This window comes from Acanthochromis polyacanthus, chromosome 13 (assembly GCF_021347895.1).
Source record: "Acanthochromis polyacanthus isolate Apoly-LR-REF ecotype Palm Island chromosome 13, KAUST_Apoly_ChrSc, whole genome shotgun sequence".
Classification (NCBI taxonomy): Eukaryota; Metazoa; Chordata; class Actinopteri; family Pomacentridae; genus Acanthochromis; species Acanthochromis polyacanthus.
The window spans coordinates 30,648,574-30,661,788 of record NC_067125.1 but is presented as its reverse complement, the minus strand read 5'-3'; the positions used below and the strand labels follow the sequence as shown (position 1 = coordinate 30,661,788).

Sequence of the window (13,215 nt, the reverse complement as noted above, 5' to 3'; positions counted from 1 at the left end):
AATTAGACCAACAGTGTTTCATGTTGAAATCCTTCTAGAAATAACTGATCTCTTGGAACAAAGTAGAATAAAAACATAATTCTATAAGAAAACAACACATTATTCAGTAAAAGGTTTGAGTTTGATACATTTTACATGAGGGTTTAGGGGTTGGAAGCGTTACAATTGAGACATTTTTAAGTGTTGTCATGTGAAAACCGGTCATTTCAGGAGGCTGCTTCGTTGCAGTCGCCTGACAGACACAGGGGTTGATAGCGGTGTCATTAGTTTAGCGCAGCTTTAGGACCCAGCGAGCCTGACGCGGCTGCTCCCTGCAGGAGAAGCATGGACACATTTGTATGCGCTGGCTCTCCACCGCTGCACTGAACCCGCACTGTACAAAACGGCACAGGATATTCTTTTTCTTTTCCACCCCGAAGGATAAGCTTCACCCAAAAGGACTCCGCTTTGGTTTCCGATGGTTTGTTTCTAGACAGAAGGATAACCAGGCAGCCACTCTCTCGATCACTGGTTTGTAGGTTGTGCATCTTCCCCGGGTTTCGTTCCCAACAGCGGCTAAAAGTTTTTCCGGACACGCCGGTATGGATCACTTCTGCTTTTAAGTGGCAAACACGCGCGGCAGCATCGTTTTGGAGAGGTGAGTTGATTTTAACTCGCGTGTGTGAGAAGAGTGCGTTAAAGAGCGCAGTTTGGTGGAGGAAAAAATGGTGCGTGTTGCTCTTTCTGCCGGTGTGGAGACTTGCTGTGCAGTGCTGTCTGTATGATTCACTCCGGCTGGGCTGCAGTTCTGCTCACTACAGACACTGCATAGGCACACAGGCTCGGATCAGGCTATGCGTAAATCCCGCTGCCTTTACGCAAATCCTCACAGTGCGCAAAGCAAGATAGTTTACTCGTACAAGCAGATCTTCTGGATACATCAAAAGCAGCATTTTATTGTGAAGGCGCCTGCTTTGACAGGTGTGTGTGTGTGTTACTTGTCAGAGCAGCCTGTTGACTGACAGACTGACAGGACTGCTGTCGCGGAGCTGTTCGCTCTCTGCGGTGCTGAAAGTTTCCCAACTGGCCACATGGCTTGTCGCATCACAGGAGAGCAGGGAGTGGACTGAAGCTGTGCGCACATGTGGTTGGGCTGTAGGAATTTAAGATTTATAAATCCACCTTCAGGGATTCTTTATGAATCTACCTGCAGGAGGTGAAGGATCTTTGAGTTGTGCAGCCAGTACAGAGTTGCTGCACTGAAAGCAGCATCTCGGCAGGGACTGCACCGGACACTGAGGGAGGATGGATCAATATGATTTGAATGAGCACAGGAGGAATTAAAAAGCTGTCATCAAAGGTCTCTATCTGTTAAATTAATATCAAGATTTAGGGTACAGAATCATATTGTATGGTTATGCAATATATTCACAATGTCAGTGAAACCAGTGTTACAGTTTTCAGTCTTTTCAGGGACTTTGCCTTGCTATAAATTGGCTATCATATGAACTTTTGGCACATATTCAGACAAAAGTGAACGGTTTTGCATGTCTGTGTGTTTTATTTTCCCCCTGACTGGGCTCTTCTTTCACGTCTTGTCCAAACATGTGTACCAGGCTGCTATGTGATTGTCACCCACTGTGAACAGCCTCCTGCCTGTGATTGCTCTTATCATTAATCCGGCACTCTGCACTTCTCTGAGATTTACAACATGGCTGTGAGGATTTCTGTAGACAGGTGGAGAGCCATCCACACTGCTACTGCTGCTGCTGCTGCTGCTGCTGCTGTGGCATCGCTTCATGTTTTCTCTCCTCATGCTCCAGACTGTGATGTAGTCAGCCCTTTGTGATACTGTGTGGAAGTCTGACCAGTCTTGGCAGCATTTAGCTCAGTGGTACTTAACAGACTGATCGGCTTTCCAGGCATTCTCTATTTCTTTTCTTTATCTATCTGCTCATTCTTCACTTGTAGCGATGATGGGAGGTGGTTGGATTTTCATTATCATTGCTTTGCTTTCACTTTACATCATAAGCTCACATTTTCTGCCTATTTTGCAGAGAAAACTTTGCTTCAAGTAATTATTAATGGCCATAGTAAGATTTATAGGACAATAATTTTATCAGTCTCCTCCTGCTGTATTAGCAGAATTCAATTATCAATTATTCTTTTGTGTTTGTTTTGCATTTATTATATTACGAGGAAAGAGGCTTTTGAAGAATAATTTTGCTTCTTTGGCTGTAATCTTATCTCCTCCTTTTCACTGCACATCTGCTCCACACGTCAGTATGTTATCATTTTCTTTGTCATGACCACATGCTGAATGGGATGCATCACACTGGATCAAAATGGTGCTAATTAAGTCCAAAAACTGAGATCAGATACAATACAGGAATGAATGAGAAATTAGGGGCATATTGAAGGGGAATAATAGCTGGAATGAAAATCACTTTATTTGCAGCTTATTCTTGCTTTTGTTTGTGGAATGGGTGACTTTGCCCACTGTGAACTGCTGGTCACACGTCTGTGGTTGCCTCACTAAATCTTTTAATCCAGAGAGGCGGGCCAGATATGCCTTCATGGCAAATTTGGGGCTTATTGGCAGAGTTGGAATTTGGTGTGTGGCAGCCAAAGCAGAACATTAATAGATTTCATCTAACAGGATTAGTGATATTTGGAAATAAGACAGGAGGTAGAAAGTGAATAAGACATTAATACCCAGCATGCAAAACCAACAACACCAACGAACGTGTGAATAAAGATTCCTTGAAAAGCACACAGGCTTTTCTCCCACAAATCCCCCAGAACTGCAATGCAGAATTATGATTGTGTTTGCAATCTCTTTCCCTGTTTGTAAAAAGACTCAGTTATTCAAAAGAGGACCGGAAACGATTTTAACAACACAACAAACCAAACTCCAAACCGCAGGTATTTGCAGGATAGAAAACATTCCAGCTATAGAAACAAACAGAATCATAACCTTTTGTTAGGTGAAAATGATAGAGGAAGTTACCATCATTCTCCTTCACCTTCCTTCCGCCCTCAAGACGTTTGAATGCCCCCGAGGCTGCTGACGATTGATTTCTATTTTATTGTTTTTATTTTTCATTCCACTGTCACACCGAATGAAATCACTGTCCTGCACGGCTGCTTGATTGAAAAACTCCAGTTCGCCGTCAGCTGTGGCTCATCCCCACAGAGCCCCGAGGCTGTGGGTCCGACAACAAGGGGGATCCTGTTCCCTCTGACACCCGACCTCACATGCAAAAAGGTCGAGCGCTGCTAGCTGTCGGCAGGTCTCATCATTCCCTCATGACACGGCCATTATTGTGCCCTCTGGATGGCATGTCAGTCACCCATGGTGGCAAGTCAATTAGTCATGTCTGGAGGGAGTAAGGGTGCGTTTACTGGTTGGATTTTGTCATTCATCTGCAGGTGGGGACACAGTGGAAGAGGATTACAATGTGTAATCACTTTTTCTAGATTTAATATATGCCACAAGGGCAGCTTTACATTTATTTGAATATTAATTTAACAATTATTCCTGAAATAATCCTTTAAGACCAATGAAAATTGAAATGTTCACATCATTATTATCACAGAACGTGTTTCTATTTTACATCTGTATGTGAAATGAGAATAACAGCAACAACAGTGAAAGGAGGAGAGGATGGATGCTGTCGGGAAGAGTGAGAATAGGATAGTGGAGATGGTGATCAAAGGTGTGGATTAAGATATCTATGGTTGCCTCTCAAGGAGATTCAGTGTTGTGTAAATCAAACAGACAATCTGAAGCACCACATGGAGATTGATGCTGTTAAGTACCTGGGAGATTGCTTTACAAAAATCCCTCATAATACACTCGGTGTGTGTATGTGCTTGCAGATTGCATATGCATCACTCACTTTCAAACACTCAGATTTTTCCCATTTCTGGTCATGGTATAAATGCATATAGTGTATATCAAAGTGTGGGGATACTGATGGCTCTGCGGTTTTATTAATGATGGCTATTACTGATTTTCTGCTTTCACATATTACTGTTTGCTGGGCCGGTTTTGGTTTGTATTTACTGTATGAACATTCTGTCACGGAAGAGGAATTCGTTCTGTCCCCAAATCTGTAATGTCATACCGATGTACAGCTCCATAAAGTGTGAAATGGAAGAGATGGAAAATGTGGCTGAGAGTGAGTGTACTCTATGATTTGTCTCAGGATAACTGTGCATTTACTGCTCTACAACTCAGAGTAATGCGACCCACCAAAAAGTATGATTTCGATCAGCAGCAGTTGGCACTAAGACACTCGCGCCCACGCCCGCCTCACTATAGCAAATGTTACATTTTGAAAATATGGGAGCAATTCCTCAGTTGCTTGCCACTTAGTATTAAAGCAAATGTACTGGGAGTAAGCCTTTGTGATAGACTGCTGTCTTCTCATGAGGTTTGAGTTGTACACCTGCTGTAAGCTGCTTCATGCCCCTGCATCAGGCGATAAGCTCCTGGCCTGTCAGCCTCCTCAGTGTGAACAAGGCTTCCTTATACCAAAAAGCTTACAGACAAATTTAAATGCTCAGAAAACCATTCTGTGGATGCAAACAGCCTCTGCTGCTCACTGTCAACCTTTGAGATAATGGGTAACAAATAGTGTTTCTAGTTTTACAGTATCCTAAAGGTTAAAGCCAAACTGAAATTACATTTAATTCATGCTAAAGGGCAAAAATTCTGCTAATATTAAAATAGTGCTGCATGTTCTTTTGTTTTGGTTGCAGTCACAAAAATGATGTTTCCTGTCTGACAGCGCCACCTTAATTAGCGTTACTAATTAGATTGGCAGGTGTGTGGTCAGGTGTGTTTTGGTCGAAATCATGGAGGACTGCAAAAGCTATTTTCCTTGCTGCAAGTTTTCACAGTTATTTAGTCATTTTCCATCCCTACCGCTGCACCCGAGGAAAAACAGACAGCTACCACAAACTAAACAGCCTCTCCGTTGTATAATATGGGGCCAAGCTAACGCCGGGTGAACTGGAGCCTTCGACGCAGCAGGTAATAATCAATGCTAACGTTAGCACGCTAAGCTAGCTCGCCTTCGTTCGCTTCTTCAGTGAAAGTGAGTTAGTTTACCTTAGCTTCCACATTCTGAATGAATTCTGAACTTACCAGTATAATTCGCTTCATTTGTTGATAAGATACGAGTGTGTTAAACCAATAGTAGTTTATGACCAGATATGTGTTGTTGAAAAAGTTACTGAACTTCGGTGTCATCTTGGACGTCTCTTAGCAACGCCCACCCTGAACCTTAAACCCTTATCAGACTTTGCTGGTTTCAATAATCTGCAAAAATTCTGGTATTAAACACAGATCACTTTTGTGTTAATGTTCGTAATGGCTTCGTTCAGACATATTCAGGACAGTTACAGAAAGATACTGCCACAATATACACACAATATTCTCCTACAAACAATACTGGACATTGATAATCTACTACTTTACCAACAGTAAAATTGATGCAGCTTTATAGACAGCTATGATGAATCTCCAGACTCAACCTAAGGATAGTTTTGATATACCAACTGATTCAACTAACATAGGTTATGGACTTGGACTCACCTATAGTAAAGAAAACAGTGTAACTTGGAGTTGGATCATCCAGTTTCCATGTGTGGGGTAACTGCAAGTTATAATGAAGTTACTGCTGCTCTTCTATATACCTAAATGTATGCAGCTGTCTAGCTTTGGAGATGCTCATATGGATCTTGCTGCTGTCTGAGGCATTTGATAATCTCAGAGGAAAGACTCCTACAAACGGCTTCAAGCAACAAACTGAACATAATCTCCTGAGTCTCATTAATCTGACCTGTTACAGACTTTGAATTTATTGCAGGAAAGTTTTACTTTATGGACGTCTTACTTTGGAATACATAAAAGAAAGACATTTTGTGATTTAGATACACAAGCATTATCTTTTGTTTCTCAGATGTTTTTGGACCAATATTGGTGCTGAAATGTGGAAAAGCCTCACATTATTGCTGCACACAGCTAAAGTAAATGTGCGTGAAATTAATGCATTGACACACACTTGCGGCTTATGTTAAAAAGGGATATGTAAATGTTGTCACATCCGACGTAGTAATGTTGAAACAACTTTTACTAATAAAGTTTCCAATTTAGACATAAAGCCAGCATGTTCACATACCGTCAGATTAATGGAAAGGAGTACATGACTGAAAGGGGCTACAGTATGCACAGAAGTTGCAATGTTTTCTGAAACAAAAACTGAGGAAACTAAGGTAAACAATAAAATAACCAATAAAGTCCAATTGTCACCTTAGGTGCAGAATAAAAGTACAGTTTCCTGGATACTATGTACCATGTCTTAATGTTTTTTTTTTTTTTTACTCTACTCTGAGCTTACTGTAACATGTTGTGACAAAACTCCACTTTAGAGTGTGGACATACCCTACATTGATGGAACTAACACTGTCCAGCATTTGGCAGAATGTCTGTGGTCTATTATTTTGTGATTCTTCTTGCTGTACGGTGCTGCATTATTTAGCAGGTTTTAAAGTCATAAAACAGCTTGGATCCCGGTGGGAGGCTCTGAGCTGTACTTGGGGTGTTTTTAAAGTGTCTTTTGATTTGGGACTGTCCTGCAATTGGACACAGTTTGAAGTGTTGGGCTGAGACAGCAAAGGGCTACTCAAGACCACATTTTTCTTATCAAAAGAGTGTCACCCCATTCATTCTCTCTCTCCCTCTGCCGCCTCCTTCTCCTCTAGCTCTACTTTCTCCCTTTCAAGTGCCTCGGATATCACTGATGCCTAGGTGCAGTGACTGCTTTTCTATTTCTTAGGGGGAGAGGAGCTCAGTCTCCAGGCTTGACACGTTCTCTCTGTGTTGCATGTAACGCACATATTAGCATGACGAATGTGCCTTTTATTGTGCAACATTGACAAAAATGGACAACAAATTCTTCAAGAACACAAAAACCACAGCAAGGTCACTTCTGCAGCTTGTCCATGTTAGCTTGGATTCAGGATGCCGGCTGTTATTTGCATGCTGTTGTTTGTCTCATGCAGTATCTTTAAACATAGTGACTGAGTTTGTGCGTGCTCAGCAGTGGCTCAGTGTTTGATGTCAATACTCAGTTCCAAAGGGGATGAGGAAGAGTACACAGTCGGCTGGCGTATATTGTCTGTCTGTGTCTCAGATGTCTGTGCTGCTCTAATTTTGCAACAACGTCAAATGTACTCTGCGTGTGCATTATTTCACATGATGTGTTTGTATAAATTCACTTCCATGCATGATCATGAATAATCTGTGAGCAGTGAGGATGTATACGGATCTATTTTTGTGTGCCTCTGCTAGTCTTTGTAGTGTGTCTTGTGTATGCAGCCTGTGGGATCAGCGGTAACCCGCAACACAGGCCAGGTCATGAGTAAGAAGCACATCATCTTGTCTGGGCTCCCAGCAGAGACAAAGGCAGCAGACACCCCCTTTGAGGCAGCTAAGAACAAAGCTTAAAATGTGCAGCATTGCAGTAACACAGGCAGACAAAAAGAAAAGATACATGGATTAATCTGTACGATAGATATATTGAAATGTGCTCTCTTCCCACGCAAAATCAATTGCCATTATGTTTCCTGGATGATTGTCAGAGTCTCTTTCTCCTTGTGTGTGTACACATCCTGCAATAGTTGCTTTCCTTAATGATGGGTTGGTGTGGCCCTGTGGACATCGTTTGTCCCCTTTAATTACCTGGAGGTAGAGATTGTTATTCATGGTAAGGGACAGGGGAATAGTCGTCTGTACGCCCCCCTTCCCCGAGGCCTACTGCTCTGAGCATTGATGTGGGAGGATGTGCTGAAAACAGATGCTACCCCATGATTTCTGAGTGTTTGTACTAATGATGAGCTCCACTAGGCTATCTTTCAACCCTTTAATGGAGGTTCAGCCTGATTTAAAGTCTGATTTTATGGATGGAGCAGTGGTTTCTAATCCTGCTCATCACCGAGGGCCATACTGAAGCTGTCTTTTACAGTGGGACTGCATTTCTTTATGCTGACTCGTCCTTGTGGAGCAAAGGTGACGACAGCTTTATGTCAAATCTGGCACTGCTTGCTTTTGATGCAAACCAATAGTTTTCCTCCATTAACTGCAAACTGTGTATACTCCGCACATGGCTATCTTCCAAAACATAGAACAATTTTAAAAAATTGATCTCCATCCTGCCAGGCTGCCATGGATTGCTATTCATTTCACCTCAATATGAAAATTAACTCACAGAGACTTGAAAATATTCCGAGATAGGAAATCAATCACATTTGTCGCCCGTCTGCCGTTTTTGTATTGTGAAGCTCAATTGCACTTTGAGAACTCTCTTTGTTGATGTGTTTGAGGAGGGCCAGGCATTCTTGATTTTAGAGTTGGCAAACATTGCACTGACAAGCTTTACTGTCCTTAAATCAAATCCAGCAGACAAACATCTATTTTCTGACCGGGCTTCTGAGAATTTCAGTATTTCTTGGATGTAAATGGCTGACATTTTGTGAGTCAGTTCTTGAAGTTTTAGTTTCCAGAAAAGTTCCTGATCACAGATATATTATCACCATAATATTAGGTCATTTTGATAGAAAGTGAAAGCTGCATCATCGTTAGTGACCTTCCAAAAATCCATTTTGTTTACTCAGCAAGTGTAAAGACTTCATCACAAATATTTAGGGCTCCTAATATGAATATCAATATCACTGGCAAGACTGTGATGGTTTTCTTGTTCCTCATTCCTTCTGTGGGTATCTGTCCTGCCTGTGTTTAAGTGTAGGATGGGATGTGTCCCAAAGGCTGGGTCTAATTCCCAGTGGTGTCCATCAGACCCCTGTCCCTTGAAGCTCTGACAGAAGGAGCTATTATTTTCTCATCGCCCCGGTGGCCCGTGTCCCCTGAGAGAGGCCCCACCACGTGACTGACGGCTCCGTAAACACAGCCAGCCTCGGGGTGACTGAGTGAGAGCTCACTGCAGTGACGCCCTTGTCCCGCCTTTTCTCCCTCCCACCTCCTCCTCTTCAGACTTTCCATCGCTGCCTGTCTCTCTGTCATGACCTGGTCCAACCTCTCTGCATTACCTTCACCTGACGCCCAGGGTCAGAAGTCACCTGTGCTGTAGCGAGGTTATTTCTAACCTTGGACCAGCTGACCAACAGCCCCCACTAGCCTGATACTTTTGTCATCAATTATATTCACCTAAACCTCCTTTTCCCCCCTTGTGATATTTTCAATATTTTTAGATGCACTCTATTAGTCCCTTTAATGCGGTATCATAACAAAGCAGCAGAGATTGCATGGGCTGGCACGGCTCCTCTGTGTATGTGTCAGTAGGTCTAACTCCTGTGTAACTAAGACAGATGACTGTGTCAGGGTTGTTTTCCCCACAGGGCTGGGAGAGTAGTTCTCCTCCCGAGCTGCTCTGCTCCCTCCACTTTGCGGGTTTCGTTGGGGCCTCGCTGCTTATTGTAATGACCTAATGTAGATTCAGGATCAGCAGCCAGGGACATCCATCTACATCAGGGTGCAGGAGACAGGAATACCCTCTGTGTCTGTCTGCTAGTTTGAGTGTCTGTGTTTATCTGTGTCTTCTCATATGGGTTTCTTCGTGTCTGTTCACGTGAATTTGTGTACAGAAACACTGGTGCAAGTGTTTGTTGTCTTCTTTTAGAGGAAGTCATAAAAATACATGAATAAAGAGCAACAAATTAGTACTCATGACGGATAAACTGCAAGTCCATAGGACGCGTCACAATACAGAAATCATTGTTCTTTTTCCATTTTACCGTCTTGAATTTTTCTTTTCCGGTCAGTTGACGAACTTCTGCACACATGTTTTGATTCTTTGTTTAAGTTACATTTATTATCTATAACTTGGTATCTTTAGTGTGTTGCTCTCATACAGATTCCCATCAATGAAAATTATTCTTTTTACCTTATTATCCTGTCCATATGGAGTTTTTTTATGCCAAAAATATTATGAATAACTTGAGCTGTCAATTCTATGGCTGATCATTAGCATCTTGAAACCACAGTAACTGATAAGTCTCAAAAACACAGATTCAACCTGACATGGTTTAATATGAAACAAGCATCAGGATTCAGTCAGCTTGCAGGGTGGAGTTTAATGTACCGGGATTCCTGTTCAGAACTGCCCTAATACAGCACATAGTAGCATAGTTTTTCATAGTTTTAGCAGCGTTGTAGGTGAGATGGTGTTTTTCAGATGCAATGGAGAGACGGATGGAGATAGAAGTGGAGATCTGGACATTCTAAAGGAGGCAACTTTGTAGACTTACATCCAATACATTTTAAAGCAAGAAGAGACTATTTTCATGGCAAAAACCTACTTACAAACTTTGAGCTACTTTGAGGAATCTAAAGTATAAAACATATTTAGAGTTATTTCTCAATTGTTTGTTTACTACACAATTCCATTTATCTTGCTTCATAGTTCTGATGTCTTCAGCATGTATCTACAATGTAGAAAGTAGTACAAGTATAGAAAAAACATTGAATGAGAAGGTGTGTCCAAACTTTTGACCGGAGTGTATATATTATAACAACTCTTAAATATGACTATTTTCCATGTGGAGTCTGCCGCTTTTCATGCAAGCCTTGGGCTGTTATTTATCTTTTGATGCGGGTAAATATTTACATACTTTAACTCTGCTTAGTAGAAATTTGTACAACTTATTTATAAACTCATTCTTAATCCATGAAGGTACACAGCCTCCTCTTCTTATAGTAAGTACTGACTCTCAGAGAATGCAAGAATGCCAACAAACCAATGTCATTTTTAGGCAGCCCAACTGTTGGTGCTCCTCCTTTGATGTAACTGGGATATTAATTGCATTGTTCTGCTGGTGGTCAATTGTTGAGTGTCTCTGAATGACTGAAACAGACAGTATTGTAGGCGTGTATGTTATAAAAGTAGATTTCAATATGCAGCTAGTTGTCTTCTTCCACTTCCACTATGAAAAAACAAGTGGATTTTTTTCAGTCTGTCTGAAGAATGAAGTCTGTCCTTCTTGAGATAGATTAAAGAGAAATGATAATGGTTTTTGCATCATATTGAGGCCAGTAGAGAGACCAAACTGATTTTCAGCCATATTTATCAGCCATTTATCTTAATTTTATGTATTAAATATTATGTAAAAATTCTGCTGTCCCACATTACAGTGATGGTATGCACGTTGTAAATTCACAAAGTAGCCCCTAAGTACAAATTAATACAAACTAGGCATTAGAGGCGTTAGAGAAGCAAGGTTAATCTACCTTATTTATTCCTTAAAAATTGTTTCTAGTGATTCTGCTTTTATCGTTTCTTCCATTTGGCCCTACTTGAGCATGTTAGACTTCCATATCTATAATTATCTTGTACTTTGAGACTGACAAATTACTGCTTGTCCATGTATTGACTTCTATAAACAGAAACACCTGCATTTCCCCTTTTGCTCTGTGTGGTATGAGTGCTATAAATGGCTCTTTCATTTTGTCTCCAACACTCAGAAGTGATCTTTTTTATTTAACCTTTTGTGACCCCTCAGTAGCAAAATGCCCTTTCAAAAGCTTTTATGAATGACTCAAGCAAATATAATAATAGAGCAGCGTGTATACTCTGTCTATAACTTTACTGGATCGCATTAAAAGATGCGGAACTTATGACAATCGGTAACATCTTTTTCCTCATCAGGTGCCTTTTAAAGTATATTTTTAGTTTTTCTTCAATAAATAGCAATAATTGTAGGCAGCATTGCATTGTGGCGTATGTATTCACTGCCTTATGTTTTCCAGAATTATATATTATATTATTATTATTATTATTATATTTATATCCTAGTATAGTTTTAAAAAGACATTGCAACATGATACGCTTGATGTTTTAACTGCTTGCAGTGTTTCCATTGGAGTTTTCTGTTATCCAGATTGCTTTTCTGACCTTGGTATCAGGCCAAGGGACAACGTTTAAAAATTTTCCACTTGGCTAACTCTGGCACATTTACAGTGATGTTGATCTATGTGCATTGTTTCGATGGAAAATAAAAATAAATCAGTGAAGCACTGTATCAGTACTTAAGTCATAAAATAGGAACTCAAGCCTATGTGGGCCGTCTGTAAATCTCCCGTTCTCCAAAAGGGATCCAGCTAGCCCGAGTCTGGCCGAAAGTACCAAAATCTGTCTACTGACCCCTTTTAATTTCTGGTTTTCTGATGATGCAAAGCAATGGTACTGGTGTCATACATTAAATTCTAAAAGGAAAGTGCATATTCTGCTTTTGTTGTGTAGTAGGAGCTAAGAGGCATTATTTTAGTTTGACGAAACTAAACCTAATTTCACAGTTTTTCTAATAAATTTGTCCTACTGAAAATAGTCAAGACTTTAACAGCTTTGTGTGATGGATAAACTTAGACATCAGACTTCAGAACTGAAGTCTGTTATACTGTGGCTACGTTTAACATGTATGCAGACAGTTCACAAAGCAGTTGCTGAAACGATATGCTTCCACTACAGTTAGTGAAACTGGCTACACCAGGCATGAGGGCAACATGCAGGTGGTGCATATGTACCACAGAGAGGCCATCTATTTGCATTTTTTACATGTGGTGCATGTGACCTTTGTATCCGGAAGTGGCCCTCTTGGGTGACATTTTTTAATGAAATTACTACTATACAGGAAATAATTGCTTTGTAACAGACAAGGTCAGTTGTTTAGTGACTTTATTCCTCAGAGTAAACATCGAGTTTGTTTAGAAGTTAACTTGTCTATATTATTGAAACTCTGTGAAAAACTTCGACTTTCACTGAAGCTGAAAACACAATAATCCCATTATTAAAGTGCATCGTCTTGTTTTGTCACAATCGTTCAATGTACGTGTGCTGCAGGTGTAGTCAGTAAAAAGATCGAATACGCGAGTAATAATGTGTAACAAATCAGAGAAATTAAAATTCTTTTATTGATTAATCAAAGGACATTTTATTACACTTTGATGATTGCCTTAACAATAGAAACATCTGAAAAGATAGTAAACTAGGCACGTTTTTGACAAATGGCCTATCAGGTTTCCAAAATTACGCTTATGTATGTTACTTTTTGACGGAAAAAAGTGAACTTTTTTTTAATGTTACCAGTTTTGCTATTTTGAAAGCCAATCTTTTCTCTGATTATAATTCTCTCTTGACATCCTATTAATGGAGG

At 40.6% G+C, this 13,215-nt stretch overlaps 1 protein-coding gene across 1 annotated transcript in view; it reads left to right on the top strand.

Annotated features, from left to right (window-relative positions):
* Nucleotides 1–245: 245 nt before the first annotated feature.
* robo1 (roundabout, axon guidance receptor, homolog 1 (Drosophila)) overlaps nt 246–13,215 on the top strand; it is a 240,165-nt gene continuing 227,195 nt past the window's right edge. Inside the window, 1 exon segment of the mRNA XM_022192120.2 lies at nt 246–637. The gene's annotated coding sequence lies outside the window, so the exon portion shown is untranslated.